This window comes from Zophobas morio, unplaced genomic scaffold (assembly GCF_036711695.1).
Source record: "Zophobas morio isolate AGI-343-1 ecotype UQ-CSIRO unplaced genomic scaffold, CSIRO_AGI_Zmor_V1 ptg000011l, whole genome shotgun sequence".
NCBI lineage: Eukaryota > Metazoa > Arthropoda > Insecta > Coleoptera > Tenebrionidae > Zophobas > Zophobas morio.
In genome coordinates this window covers 19,550,312-19,566,712 of record NW_026972116.1, presented here as the reverse complement: position 1 = coordinate 19,566,712, position 16,401 = coordinate 19,550,312, and the positions used below count along the sequence as shown (strand labels likewise).

The 16,401-nt window shown below is 33.4% G+C and overlaps 1 protein-coding gene across 1 annotated transcript in view; it reads left to right on the top strand.

Annotated features, from left to right (window-relative positions):
- The window catches only part of LOC135127121 (FERM and PDZ domain-containing protein 2-like), a 238,274-nt gene that overhangs the window by 729 nt on the left and 221,144 nt on the right, over positions 1-16,401 (top strand). The gene's annotated exons all lie outside the window — the stretch shown is intronic.

Sequence of the window (16,401 nt, the reverse complement as noted above, 5' to 3'; positions counted from 1 at the left end):
AAAGCTTAAGATTTTCGAGTCCTTCGCTTGAACGCAACCACTTGGAAAAACTTTCTTCTTCTTCAGAATCTGGTGGTTCAGTGGTTGATTTCTGTTCCAGTTTGTTTTTTGAATGTTTTGATTTGGCTTCTCTTTGCTTCTTTTTCATTGTAGTCAGAGTGGTTGAGTCATTTTGAAGGTTGAGATATTCCTGAAATGTAAGAGTGATTAGTAAGGTTGTATAAGATGTCTAGAACTCAATAATGTAGTAAAAACGGAACGTTAAATTTGATTCTTTCATTTCATTAACTTTTTGCCCCAAGAAACAAGATAAACTGATAACTTGTTAAAGCGCCTTGCAAATTTTTAACCGACTTTGGTTAATAAGCTCCACTTACCAAGTTGCTCAGGATAATTTATGTTATAATTAAATTTAACTGACCTATCTAGGATATAGAATCGGAAACCGCAGCCTCAGTTGTGCTCAAGTGCTTCAGCTGAAAGTTAATATTTCTTACTCATCCCTTTTACCATGTCCACGGTGCCGAGCCAGTTTTCATCATTTTGGAGTAAATCAAGTCGTTTCAGTTTCAAACAGTCCGTGTTCCTTCAACGCCAAGTTAGTCTCATTAATTATGGTTTGCTTGCGTTCTACGGTGACGTACTTTGATTTCATTGTCGAACGAAAACTTCACAAACTCTAATTTGTAAGTTTTGATGCAAACAAACAAAGATTAACAAGGACTCGGCAGATTGAATGAACGTGGAAGCAATTAAAGCGAAACCTCAGAATAGAATTAAACATTGAAAAATATTTGTCATCTACTCATTTATATCGGGGGCTGGTTTATTTTCAGCCGTTGAAGTGTAGAAGGGTTTTAATTAAAGTCGGAGAAGACGGAGCACGTTCTGAACTTACGTGTAGTAAAATTTAAGTTCTTTGTAGATTATGGTGTAGCTAGAAGAATGATATAGGAGTGTAGTTTTTTATTCACTTTTTTTGTATGGTTAATTTGAGAACTAGGGTCTCTGGGGAATTAATTCTTGAGGGGATTTCGTTCTGTAAGAGCATTGCAGTGTGATTAGTTTTTTTTGTTGGAACTGATCGTTTATCACAAAAATGGGTGTTACGTATGTAGTGGTGTCCGTGTAAATGGGACTGGAAGTGAAATGGATATTGTCATTGTGTTGCTACTGCAATAAGATTTTTTTGTTAGATTACATTTCATTAATTCTTTTGAAATAGTAGAAGCGATTTCGTTTCAAGAGCCATTTGACTGTGACTGCGCCCTAGCGGAATTATAAAGTTTAACAAGTAGAAACAATCTGGTTTTTTATGTGTAAAGTGTACACTTATCTCGGATCTCTCTTGCATAATTTGTGATTATTACACATTACAATTTCCATGGTAATATCTCTTCCAATTTGGTTGGTAATTAGTACCAAAGTTATGAATGCAAATCTCTAAATCGCGTTACTGCCTATACCTTGACATTGCGAAGTTTTCTGTTGTGTAAGACATTAAGAAATTTTTATGTCATTATCGAATCGCTTCCGCCGTATGAAAAACTAAATTGATCTCGAACGTGCAATTAAAACGTAGAAACATTTGCTCCTTTGTTCAAGGTAACTCGTTTATGAGGCATTGTTAGTGGAAGTGCATGTGGGAAAACCACATCTTCAATAGTGTCGGTTGCGAGTTGACAGATTCAATAGCAGGCGAAATTGATTGCAGTGACGTCATATGGTTTTAAGACAATCGATGGAAGAACTATGAGTGTGAGTACATCATTCAAGCTCCATCCCTCACACAATACAATCGGAGATTGCACAGTTTCCCGTTTTCGTACCCTTCATAAAATATAGAGTATTCTATTCTCGACAGTTTTGTGTTTTGTTGAGTTGTTTTTATTATCTGATTTGAAATTCAATCGAAATTTTGTTTTCAAATTTAATTGAATTAGAGGGAACACAAAGGTAAATTGTTTTGTTCATTGTAAATTGACAGCGCGGGTTTTTGCATAAGTTATAATTTATGTCATTAGTGTTTAATTTATTTAGTGCATCATTAAATAAATATTTGCTGACAATTTGAAATTTTGGCCGGGGATTGTGGTGAGGTTGATAAATAATTAAACGAGTCGTTTGAATTTTGACGAATATTTTTTGACGAATCGTAAGGTGGAGAATACGAAATTGTTTCCGTTGTTCGTTGTTTATGGAACGTGCGACAATGCGATTTATTATTGTTAACAACATAGTAAATTTTTTAAATTGTTTAATTAAAAAAGAGAAACTCTGTAATTCTAAAATTGTGTATTATCGGGACAAAAGAAAAAGTATTGTGAGGTCTTATGACATCGAAACGCTGTTTTGGCAACGTTCATAATACCTTCGATGTTCTATAATTCATGAAGTAGTAGTTATTACAAAGTTATTCTGTTCAGCTTGCTATAAATTTCACATTAAAAATCATATCTATGAAAAAAATCTGAACATTGATTTTCTCCGTTTTACGTCCTGAGGGTAAGCTGCAGAAGTGTTGTAACGGGGTCAACTTAACGAATAGCTGACCTCATATTTTCGTAGATTCTCGAATATGAAAAAGTAGGTCTTTCGTTTACGTATTGTCTGCTGATAGTTTGATTCATATAATTCAGTCTTTTGTATTTTTTGGAGTGTTACTGTGGAATCTTACATTCTTTCCACCACAATTAATTTTGTAAATCTGTGTTTCCGATTAAGTTGTGAAGTGTGCGTCGTAAAAGCAACAAAATTACCTTGAAATTATCAATTCTTTGCTGATTTCACGCACATTAAATACTTTTAAGTTCAATGACATTTCGTTTTCTACTGGAGGTTTGATTAATTTTTAGAATCAAACGCAGTTTTGTGCTAACTGATACGTCGAAAGATGAGAATATTTTTTTCATCTAAAAAAGGAAAAAAAAAGTGTAAAACACTCCCAAGAAGAAATTGAATATTGTTTAATTTTGTGAATTTTATTTGTATTTTATGACAACTAGAACCTAAAATAAAGATAGGTATAGTCTGTAAAGTACAATTAAACAAGCATGTTATGCAGTGGTAGTAAATAACATCCCCGTAGCCTCTCGCCTACGGGAAAAAATATATTATAGTATCTAGCTGCTATTGTGATAATTCTTCTGATATTATTATTAAATGTAGGCGGGGCAACATTACTGGATTCTCAAATTTTTCGAAAAAATGATCATTTGATGATATTTTTAAAAAAGACACTTGGGACTCCCAAGAAGGTTTCACATTCTAAAAAAACATTTGGCGCCCCCGAGAAGCTTTTACATTTTACAAAAAAAACTATTGGGACCCTCGAGAAGGTTTCACACTTTTAAAAAATTACATTTGGGGCCCCCGAGACAGTTTTGCATTTTTAAAAAAGACAATTGGGACCCCCGAGAAGGTTTCGCATTCTTAAAAAAAGACACTTGGGGCCCCCGAGAAGGTTTCGCGCTCTATAAAAATAGACAGTTGGGACCCCCGAGAAGGTTTCATATTCTGAAAAAAAGACATTTGGGACCCCCGAGAACGTTTCACATTTTTAAATAAGACAGTTGGCGCCCCCGACAAGGTTTTACATTTTTAAAAAAGACAGTTGGGACTCACGAGATCAAAAAAGGCAGTTGGGACCCCCGAGAAGGGTTCACATTCTAAAAAAAGATTTGGCGTCCCCGAGAAGCTTTCACATTTAAAAAAGACAATTGGGTCCCCGAAGAAGGTTTTACATTCTTAAAAAATTACATTTGGGGCCCTGAGAAAGTTTTGCAATTTAAAAAAAGATAATGGGACCCCAGAGAAGGTTTCACATTCTTAAAAAAATACATTTCGAGCTATCGAGAAGGTTTTACATTTTAAAAAAGGCAGTTGGGACCCCCGAGAAGGTTTTACATTCTAAAAAACATTTGACGCTCCCGAGAAGCTTTCACATTTAAAAAAAAGAGAGTTCGGACCCCCGAGAAGGTTTCACATTCTTAAAAAAATACAATTGGGGCCCCTGAGAAGGTTTTACATTTTTAAAAAAGACAGTTGGGACCCCCGAGAAGATTTCACATTCTTAAAAAAATGAAACTTGGGGCCCCCGAGGAGGTTTCGCCTTCTATAAAAATAGACAGTTGGCACTCCCGAGAAGGTTTCACATTCTTAAAAAAAGACATTTGGGGCCCCCGAGAAGGTTTTACATTTTTAAAAAAGATACTTGGGACTCCCGAGAAGGTTTCACATTCTAAAAAAACATTTGGCGCCCCCGAGAAGCTTTTACATTTTACCAAAAGACAATTGGGACCCTCGAGAAGGTTTCACATTCTTAAAAAAATACATCTGGGGCCCCCGAGACAGTTTTGCATTTTTACAAAAGACAATTGGGATCCCCGAGAAGGTTTCACATTCTTAAAAAAATACATTTCGAGCTATCGAGAAGGTTTTACATTTTAAAAAAGGCAGTTGGGACCCCCGAGAAGGTTTTACATTCTAAAAAACATTTGACGCTCCCGAGAAGCTTTCACATTTAAAAAAAAGAGAGTTCGGACCCCCGAGAAGGTTTCACATTGTTAAAAAAATACAATTGGGGCCCCTGAGAAGGTTTTACATTTTTAAAGAAGACAGTTGGGACCCCAGAGAAGATTTCACATTCTTAAAAAAATAAAACTTGGGGCCCCCGAGGAGGTTTCGCCTTCTATAAAAACAGACAGTTGGGACTCCCGAGAAGTTTTCACATTCTTAAAAAAAGACATTTGGGGCCCCCGAGAAGGTTTAACATTTTTAAAAAAATACTTGGGACTCCCGAGAAGGTTTCACATTCTAAAAAAACATTTGGCGCCCCCGAGAAGCTTTTACATTTTACAAAAAGACAATTGGGACCCTCAAGAAGGTTTCACATTCTTAAAAAAATACATTTGGGGCCCCCGAGACAGTTTTGCATTTTTACAAAAGACAATTGAGACCCCCGAGAAGGTTTCACATTCTTAAAAAAAAAACACTTGGGGCCCCCGAGAAAGTTTCATATTTTTAAATAAGACATTTGGCGCCCCCGACAAGGTTTTACATTTTTAAAAAAGACAGTTGGGACCCACGAGAAGGGTTCACATTCTAAAAAAACCTTTGGCGTCCCCGAGAAGCTTTCACATTTAAAAAAGACAATTGGGACCCCCGAGAATGTTCTACATTCTTAAAAAAATACATTAGGGGCCTCCGCGAAGGTTTTACATTTTTAAAAAGGACAGTTGGGACCTAGAGAAGGTTTAAATTCTTAAAAAAAGACACTTCGGGCCTCCGAGAAAGTTTCAAATTTTTAAAAAATTACTTTTGACACCCGATAATTGGGACCCCCGAGAAGGTTTCACATTCTTAAAAAAATACATTTGGGGCCCCCGAGACAGTTTTGCATTTTTACAAAAGACAATTGGGACCCCCGAGAAGGTTTCACATTCTTAAAAAACAAACACTTGGGGCCCCCGAGAAAGTTTCATATTTTTAAATAAGACATTTGGCGCCCCGACAAGGTTTTACATTTTTAAAAAAGACAGTTGGGACCCACGAGAAGGGTTCACATTCTAAAAAAACCTTTGGCGTCCCCGAGAAGCTTTCACATTTAAAAAAGACAATTGGGACCCCCGAGAATGTTCTACATTCTTAAAAAAATACATTTGGGGCCTCCGCGAAGGTTTTACATTTTTAAAAAGGACAGTTGGGACCTCGAGAAGGTTTAGATTCTTAAAAAAAGACACTTCGGGCCTCCGAGAAAGTTTCAAATTTTTAAAAAATTACTTTTGACACCCGATAATTGGGACCCCCGAGAAGGTTTCACATTCTTAAAAAAATACATTTGGGGCCCCCGCGAAGGTTTTAAATTTTTAAAAAAGACAGTTGGGACCCTGAGAAGGTTTTACATTCTTAAAAAAAACACTTCGGGCCCCCGAGAAGGTTTCGCTCGCCATAAAAATGGACAGTTGGGACCCCCGAGAAGGTTTCAAATTCTTAAAAAATTATATTCGGCGCCCTTGAGAAGCTTTTATATTTTAAAAGAAGATATTTGGGACCCCCGAAGAGGTTTCACATTCTTAAAAAATTACATTTGGGGCTCCCGAGAAGGTTTTGCATTTGCAAAAAAGGCAATTGGGACCCCTGAGAAGGTTTAACATTCTTAAAAAAATTGATTGAAAGCTGTTTCGGCAGAATTTCTCTCGCACCTAAAGTACATTGAAACATATTCAGCATTCTTGAGTTCAGTTGTTACTTTACAGAATTTTTTCAAGGACACGTGTATCAACTTGGATTGGTGCAGTGTAATACTAAAAATAACAGTATTGTATTGAGTGAGTGATTTAATCAATAAAATAAATTGACACATTCATTAATTTTTTTTGAGCCACCTATATAAGCAAATCTAAAAAATATGATACATCACAACTCATCATATTTTGCATATTTCGGGTAGACTTTGGTTAAATACTCGTTACTATGGAAATTTGCAATTTAACACCTTTAAATTTCACAAGTTTGTACAAGATTAGTAGGGGCAAAATCAGTTTTATCTTAACAAATACGAGGCCCGCCCACCCACCCTTTGTTTTTTCAGAGTGTAGTACTTGCTAAGATAAGTCTTATTTTGGCAAATGACATGTCCTCTGAGAAAATAGGGGCGGGTGGGCGGGGCTAGTACTTGCTCTGATAAGACTGAGAGAAACAGAGAGAGTGAAAAAAAAAACGAAAGATCAAGTTTGGAATCGAATGCACCTCGTCCGGTCGGCATTCCTAACTCGTAACCACTAGACTACCGCTTTACGCTAATGGTAAATGTTATTATACGGTACATTATGTTTTTGCAAAAATTTGGACGGTTAGGGAAAAACTCAAAGCTGATTCGTACACCACACTGGTAGGAGTATATTGTTGTATTGCAATTAGTTAAGTTAAATAGACATAGAATTTTCGGAGATTACGTGCCTAATAAAAATGGATACAGACACCAGGCAAACAGACAGACAAACAGACATACAGACAGACGGAGCGGGAGACTTTTTTCGTACTCTAGGGGTCATGAAACGTCGAGTAAACATAAAAGTGACCATTCGTCCGATGGACTTCTTAGCTTACGCTCGGGAAGTAAGAAATGACCAGTGTTCTTAGTGAGGTATAAAATGTAATTATGCAATTTGGATTTTTTTTGCGAAAATTTGGGTCCTAGTGTAAAAAATCAAGGCGGATTCAAAAACGACTAATATAAGAGTGTGTTATATTACAAAATTTAAATGGCGCTTATTACTAGAAAAAAATTTGAGGGGCGGTCACGAAATGGTTAGTGGGAATGATTAGCCAAATTTGGTTAGCGTTTTACCATCTACACGATAGTTTGATTACAATAGTAAAACTGAATAAAAATTACTTCAGAAACCAATTTGAACATTTTCATTTTATCAAAACCTAATTGTTTCGGATGATGTTTGTTTTTTCTGATTTTCGTTCTAGTATAGTACTGACATTCGCGGAATCTTTTTCTTAGTTACGATTATGAAGTTACGAGTTTGAGTCCGTAAACCCAGACGCTCATCTAAATATTTGTTCCACACTAAGCAGTTCGGAAGTTATTATTCCGTTGTCGGTACGAGTAATTAATTACGTTTACCGTAATTTAGCACATGATGGTGATGTCTGACTATAACTTTGGGAAATGTCCCGGTTAGAGTAATTTTTTCATGACGCAATGAAACGAGCAGGAATACGTAATTTGTGAAAAGGGTTGAAACGTAATGAAAGCACCAAGTTTCCAGACGTCCAAGAATACTGAGGATGCCTTCCAAGACGTCCAAGAGGATCGTTTATAATGACACCACAAGTTACCAAGCGCGCTATTAAATGTCATTGGAATTTCCTGTTAATGCTTGAAATGCTGCACAAATGCTTTCACAATGAGGGGTTGTTAGCTTGACACTTTGACCATGTTCTTCACGAGTTAATTTAATTAAAAAATTTGTATACTTAAAACTATATAATATAATATATTTTGTATCAAAAAATGTTTTTTTTAAGTAGTTCAATTCATATTTTGAGTAGTCATCATGTCTTAGTGCCTCATCTGACGAGCCGCCGCTGTAAATATTTATGTTCCGTCCAAATCCGAGATGAAAATATACTTAATAAATCTATTTTTAGCGATCTGACGTCTTTGCTTGCTCCTCACGCGAGACATTAGCGACAAAAACAATAAATCAAGTGAAATAATGCGAAAATAATACCTGAGTGGCTTGATGGTGAACAGCGTTTTAAATTTCCTGGAGGTGGGTGGTTCTAAGTTCGGATGTTTGGCAATTCGTCAGCGGCAGGGTGGCACGTTTCAATGGTCATGCATCTGCACAGCCCCCATTCAATCTGCACCGTGTCTTCGTATCCTGGGAGAATTTGCGGGCCAACGTAAATCAGTGTTTTTGTCACATCCGTTGTGTTTGGCTGTTAAGGCATTTATCAGATGCTAAGAGGTCTGTTTGCGAGCGGTAGTGAACATGAACTAAATACACCGAGAATCCCTATACAGCGGAGCTGATGAGCTTTCACGCTAATCTCATTTTGAACTAATATTTTGCGACTTAACGAAACCGTAGCAACGACTAAGTTGGACGTCGCGCTTTCCCGTTGTTGGAAATCTGTTGCTTTCTGTTCTCTTTGTGTTTTTCATCCCTATATGAGTTTCTGGTGGAAATAAAAACGTTATTTCGTCACGTAAAAAAACTTCTCATGCCGGATCCGAACTCCGAGAGGATAATAAATTTGAATGGAGTTTATTCACTGTGTTTGAATGACTATTGGACCGTGAAGTAAAAATAAAATTCTGAAGTTGGGCCCGAGAATAGGATCAGGAATAAATTTCGTACAGGCGAACCGGGAAGGATCGGGAATTGTTTTATAATTTGAGGGCAATAATTAAAATTCAATGGGATAAAATAGTTTCAAAACTATTAATAGAACGAGTTGTAGTCGTAATCTCATATTGCTCCGAACATTATTTTTTATGGAAAGGTGGACTTTATTAGCTTTAGTTTTTTTTTTAATAACCTCATTTAGTTGTATTTTCTGATACAATTCGTCATAATATCAAATAGGAAACTTAGACAGTTGCGCAGTGGCCTTTCGAATGTAATCCGATTTTTAGGAACGGATCAAATATATTTTATTCCCACGGATACGAAGGTTTAAATTCGCGTTTTCTCGACGTTTCACCCTTGTAAACGAAAAGGTTTTCCGTTTCCGTCTGTTTGTCGGCGATTTTAGTAGGCAAATAATCGTCGAAAAAGTGATTATTTAAAAATATATATCTACTTTCAGATTATTGTATAGATGATAAAATGGAAATCTACAAATTTTGTTCAGTAAATTTCACTTGAAATTTATAGGATGAAATTGCTCATTTACCTCTGATTTGATGCCTTAAACGTAAAAAGTCAAATTGTAACAAATTGTTATTGAATTTTGACATTTTTGTGAAAATTTGCGTAGGGTAAAAAATCAGAACGGATTAATAAACCACAGATACAAGAGTACGTAATTTTATAAAATTTGTATCACATACCATGCTATTTAAAGTTTAGGTGGCGTCATCAATTCGTTGTAGGGATGATTAGACACATTTTGGCTGGCGTTTTACCATCAACACAAATTTTAAAAATGGAAAAATTGAAAAATCGAGTAATCAAAGATTTTAAAAATCCAAAGTCGTTGCTCGGTCTCATCAAAAAGAATCGAAAAATTAAAATATCAATAAATTGAAAATTTCCCCAAATTGAAATGTTGAAAAATTGAGAAATTGAAAAATTGAAAAACCGAGATGTCGAGAAATCGTACTAAGAATTAAAAAACGAGATTTGACACATCAAAAATCGTAAAATTCAGAAATCGAAAAATTTAAAAATCGAGAAATTGAAAAAACGAAAATTTCAAGAATCGAAAACCTGAAAAATCGAGAAATTAAAAAATATTACAATTGAAATCTTGAAAAACTGAAAAGTTGAAAACTCGAAAAACCTAAAAATCGGAAGACCGAAACATCGAGAAATCAAAAAGCATCAAAACATTGAGAAATCGAAAAGCCGAGAAGACGAAAAGCCGAAAAATCGATATCGAAGTAGCATAAGATCGAAAATTGTAAAATCAAAATTTAATAATAAAAAATCGGGAAATTGAACAATCGAAAAATCTAAATATCAGAATCTCTAGATCCAGAAAGCGAAACATTAAAAAATGGAAAAACAGAAATTTTAAAAACCAAAAAATCGAAAATCCGAAAAATCGAAAATCCGAAAAATCTAAAACCGAGAAGTCGAAAAATCGAAAGCTCGAGAAATCAACACATCAAAAAATTGAAAATTCTAAAACTTATAAATTCGAAAAATTGCAAAATAGAAAAATCGGAGAACTGAAAAGTCGAAAAACCGAAAAATCAAAATATCAAAAAATCTAAGTGAAGAATCGAAATGTTGAACAAAACTGAAATACCTATAGAAAAATTAATAAACTGATAATTTTAAAAATCGAAAAACTGAAAATTTGCAGAAAAATAGAGGAATCGAAAAATTGAAAAATAGAGAAATTGAAAATTTCCCCAAATTGCAATGTTGAAAAAATGAGAAATTGAAAAATCGAAAAACCGAGCTGTCGAGAAATCAAAAAATTGAAGTACTAAGAATTAAAAAACAGGTATTGACACATCAAAAATCGTAAAACTGAAAAATCGAAAAATGTAAAAATTTAAGAAGTAGAAAAATTGAAAAAACGACAATTCCAAGAATCGAAAAACTGAAAAATCGAGAAATTGATAAATCCAACAATTGAAATCTTGAAAAACTGAAAAGTGGAAAACTCGAAAAACCTAAACATCGAGAAATCAAAAAGCATAAAAAATCGAGAAATCGAAAAGCCGAGAAGACGAAAAGCGGAAAAATCGATGTCGAAGTAGCATAAGATCGAAAAATTGAAAAATCAAAATTTAAAAATAAAAAATCGGGAAATTGAACAATCGAAAAATCGAAATATCGGAATCTCTAGATCCAGAAAACGAAACATTAAAAAATGGAAAAACAAAAATTTTAATAACCGAAAAATCGAAAATCCGAAAAATCTAAAACCGAGAAGTCGAAAAATCTAAAGCTCGAGAAACCAGCACAACGAAAAATGGAAAATTCTAAAACTTAAAAATTCGAAAATTTGCAAAATAGAAAAATCGGAGAACTGAAAAATCAAAAAACGAAAATCAAATTATCAAAAAATCGAAATGAAGAATCGAAATGTTGAACAAAACTGAAATATCGAAAAATTAATAAACCGATAATTATAAAAATCGAAAAGCTGAAAATTCGCAGAAAAATAGAGGAATCGAAAAATTGAAAAATTGAGAAATTGAAAAATCGAAAAACCGAGCTGTCAAGAATTCAAAAAATTGAAGTACTAAGAATTAAAAAACGGGAATGGACACATCAAAAATCGCAAAACTGAAAAATCGAAAAATGTAAAAATCTAAAAAGTAGAAAAATTGAAAAAACTACAATTTCAAGAATCGAAAAACTGAAAAATCGAGAAATTGAAAAATCCTACAATTGAAATCTTGAAAAACTGAAAAGTGGAAAACTCGAAAAACCTAAAAATCGGGAGATTGAAACATCGAGAAATCAAAAAGCATAAAAAATCGAGAAATCGAAAAGCCGAGAAGACGAAAAGCCGAGAAGACGAAAAGCCGAAAAATCGATATCGAAATCTATACAATGAAAAATTACCAAATTCGAGATATTTCAAAAACCTTGTTTTCAAATTCAATTTCTGGAAAACTTGAGTCCGGTGCCATCAACAGGTTATTTTTTAGAATCACCTGAAAATATCTTTTTGTAAGTTATTTTCTCTTGAGTTCTTCGAAAATTCCAACAAAATTTCCAAAATCGATACGTAGCATAAAATCGAAAAATTAAAATTGGAAAATCAAAATTTAAAAATTAAATAGAACAATCGAAAAAGCGAAATATCGAAATCTCTGTAGATCCAGAAAGCGAAAAATTAAAAAATTAAAAAATCAAAAATTTTAAAAACCGAAAAATCGAAAATCAGAAAAATCGAGAAATCAACACATCAAAAAATTGAAAATTCTAAAACTTAAAAATTCGGAAAATTGTAAAATAGAAAAATCGAAATATCAAAAAATCGAAACGAAGAATCGAAATGTTGAACAATTCTCAGAAAAATACAGGAATCGAAAAGTCGAAAAGTTGAAAATTTAAAAATCCAAATATAAAATAATTGAAAAACAAAAACTCAGGAAATCTTAGACGTCGAGCAATTGATACATCGAAAAGTCGAAAAAGTGAGAAATGGAGAGATTGAAACATCTAAAGGTCGAATAGTAAAAAAATCGGGAAATCGAAAAGCGGAAAAATCGATTCATCGTGAAATCGAATATTTAGAAATGGTAAAAATTGAAAAATTAAAGAATCTAAAAAGTGAAGAATGGAAAAATTGAGAAATCGTCAAACGGAAATACCGGAAAATTGAAAAATTGACAAATCGAAAATTTGAAAAAATTGCTAAATTGAAGGATCGAAAAATTGAAAAATTCCAAAATTGAAGTATTGAAAAATGGAAAATCACATAACTATAAAATCCTGAAAATGAAATACGAAAAACAGAGAAATCGGAAGTTGAAAAATCGAGAAATCTAAAAATCTAAAAACCGAAAAATCGGAAATTCGAAATATTGCAATACAATTTGGTTTTGTTTTTTCTAAAAACCTTGGTATCTGCGACAAAAACTTCAGAAGTTTAGGACTGTTAAGTTTTAATATTTAAATAACATTTTTTCGACAAAATTGTATCAATTCCTTAAGGAGGGGGAGGAGGCAGGAGCATAAAATTTTGATTTTGATTAATTGATTAACGATTTACCATGCTTCCAATAGCCTTAAAACGTTTGCTAGATTTCAAAGCATTCGATTGTGCGATTTCAAAGTTTAGTTGTAAAATGTTGTTATACAATATTCATTTTTTTCCAGAAATCTAGATGCCTAGGGTAAAAATTCAACACGGATTCGTAAACCACAAATGGAGAAGTAGTTATAAAATTTAAACAGCATTTACTATTGCAGAATTTGCAGATGATGTCATTCTATTGTTGCTAGGGATGATTAGACAAATTTTAATTAGCGAATATATACATGATATTCCTAACATAACATACATAATTTGATATTATCTCTCTAATAAAAATAGACACAGACCGCGGACATACAGACAGACAGACGGAAACCGCATACCTATTTTTTCGTACTCTATGGATCATGAAACATCGAGAAAACATGAAAGTAGTCATGTCTCGATTACAACACTTCGTTAGCTTATGCTCGGGAAGTAAAAAAAATCGCGAAGATTATTTCCACAGAACTTCCTTTGCTCCTGAAGTACAATACAACTTATCCAACTTGTATATTCTTAAATCACATATAAAATTTGACAGCAATCGGTCCAGTAGCTTTGGAGGTTATTTGTTCTGTTACCTGACCTATTTATTCCTGATCTAGGAGCTATGAAACGTCGAAGAAACATGAAAGTAGCCATTCGACGGATGGATCCTATTATAATACTTCATCAGTGCTTGGGAAGTGAAAACTGAAATAATCTTAATGTTTTTTCATCTCCAAGTAGATGTAATTCGCTATAAATAAGATATACTCCCCACAAAAATTGTCGCACTATCCTTAAAATTTTGTATATTTCCGATTTGAACATCACATTAAATATTGTCATTATTTGGCATTGTCTTGCATACGTTTATTCCTAATATATTATTATTATTATTATTGTTTATTCCTCATATATGGTAGATACATATAGTTCAGTTCACTAGAAATGGATGTGGGGCGATAATTTTTGTGGGGAGTGTATTTTTTTAAATTTCGTAGTCGTAACGGTTGTTCCACCGAAATCGCCACATACATAAATAACACTTTTACTAAATCTCTAATAAAATTAAGAGCCGGGCAGATAACAACACGAACTCAATATCAAGAACGACATATTTTACAACGCCTAAGCTCTCCGAAACGTGTGCAAAATTAAAACTGTCTCCCCATTCACCAGATACAAAAAAAAACCTCACAAAGAAATATAAAATTCTGGGAATGTTTTAGTGACGCTCGCAATGTAACAAAAATCTACTTGAGCGAAACGAATAAAATTCAGGAGAGATGAAAATTTCATCCGAAAAAGTGTACAAGAGCGAAGTTTAGGTAAATGGCGTCGACACTAATGCCTGCGAAATGAAAATCGGTTAGTAATAATGATGAGTGACGTAACAAGGATCCCTAATGTAATTAATATCCTAACTGATTTAATGGAGGTGCCATTTGTCGCAAGTTCGAGCCCTAACGGCGTGCGGGCAGGCGTCAAGTTGCGAATTTCGGCACATAATGCGACCGCACTGACAAAATAATTTCGGATAATGAGCGAAAGAGAGAAGGAATCGAGAAAAGTTCCGATCGTAGGTGACCTTTAAGAAAAAAGCTTGAAAGGGCGAGACGTTTTAATTTTATTCCGAAGTGTCCTCCCACCAGGAATAAAAGGAGCGAAACGGGACAACATAATTTAATTACTCTGGGTAATATCAGTCCCTGTAGTGGAGTCGATTTATTTTTTTATTACGTTGTGTGCTCAGCGGAACTATATGTAGCGTCTAGATTTTCAACTTTGGGTAATAGACTTTGCGAAAAAGTTTCCCCGTTGGGTTTCGCATTTTTTTTTTACTTTTTAGCGTAAGCCAAGGAAGTATAGTATAATGGAGTCCATCTGTGGACTTGTCACTTTCATGTTTTCTCGACGTTTCATGGCCTCTAGAGTACCAAACAAGTGGTCACCCGTTTCCGTCTGTCTGGCGTCTGTGTCAATTAGACACAATCTCCGAAACTTCTGAACCAATAATATATTTTTGTAGATTTCATAAAATAAGATACTCCTGTTGTTGTGGTGTATGAATCTGAAATATTTTGCAAGTTTTTAGCTTTGAAACCGAATGCTCTGAAATCTTGCAATTGTTTTAAAGTTATCCTAAGCACAGAAATTCTTTAAACAAAATTTACTCGTTTATCTTCTCAAAAAATTGATGACGTTATCTCAAAATTTTGCCGAATATACAAAATATAATGACTATACTTGTGGTGCACGCATAGTCTTTACAATTATTCATACAGGGTGGGTCAAAAAAGTAAAATAAATGAGGCAGTTTATTGTATTGATTAAATCAAGACCGACTCACTCCATTTTCCTGAAAATTTGTAAATACAGTACTGTTATTGTATAGTACTACACTGTATCTATCCAAATTGATATGAGTCCTTGAAATACGTTGATGACGTCATCACAAAATTTTGTAACTCACTTGAAACAATCGCGTAGCACACCGTTTTACATTTACTTTAACATACATATCTTTATTTTAACTTATAAGAGTTATCGGGTTATCATAAAAAAATTAAATTTGCAAAATCAAATCTTCTAATTTTTCCAAAAATCTGGATTCATTTAACTTTGACGAATTTTTTGATTTCGCAACTTTTTTTTTCCTTATCTTCAATTTCTCCATTTTTCAGTGTTTCGGTTTGATAATTTTTTGTTTTTCCAACGTGTTTTAAATTTTTTCAATTTTTCATATTCTCGACTTCCAAATGTTTTATTTTTTCGATTCTTCAATTTTTCGAGTTGCAATGCAATTTTTTATTTTTCGATTCTTCAGTTTTTCGTTTTCCCAATTTTTAATTTTTATTTTTTATTATATTCTCGATTTTATGTACAATTTTTCCGTTTTTATAGTTTTTCGTTTGTGCAGTTTTCAAATTTTCAATCTTTCATTTTTCAGTTCCTCGATTATTATTATTCTTATTATTTTGCAATTTTTGGATTTCTCAATTATCCGATTTTTCGATTTCCTTAAGTTTGTATTTCGATTTTAGAATATTTCTTTTTTTGAATTTGCAGTTTTCGATTTTTAACCTTCTCACTTTTTAATTTTTCAACTTTTTATTTTCATTTTTTCAGTTTCAGGTTGTTGATTTCCAATTTTAAGATTTTTTGATTTTTCAATTTTACAATTTTGAAATTTTTCCATTGTTTTGATTCGAAAAGTTGATAAATCAAACAATTAAAAATCGAAAAACTAAAAATCGAGCAACTTGAAAATCGAAAAATATTAATGAATCGAAACATTAGAAACCCAAAAATTATAAAATCGAGAAATTATAGAATGGTAAAAATTGTAAAGTCGAAAAACTGAAACATTGAAAGATTGAGAAATTGAAAAATTAATTATGGAGAAGTTTAAAAATTTAAAATCGAAATATTGAAAAATGGAATAAGTGAAAACGATTT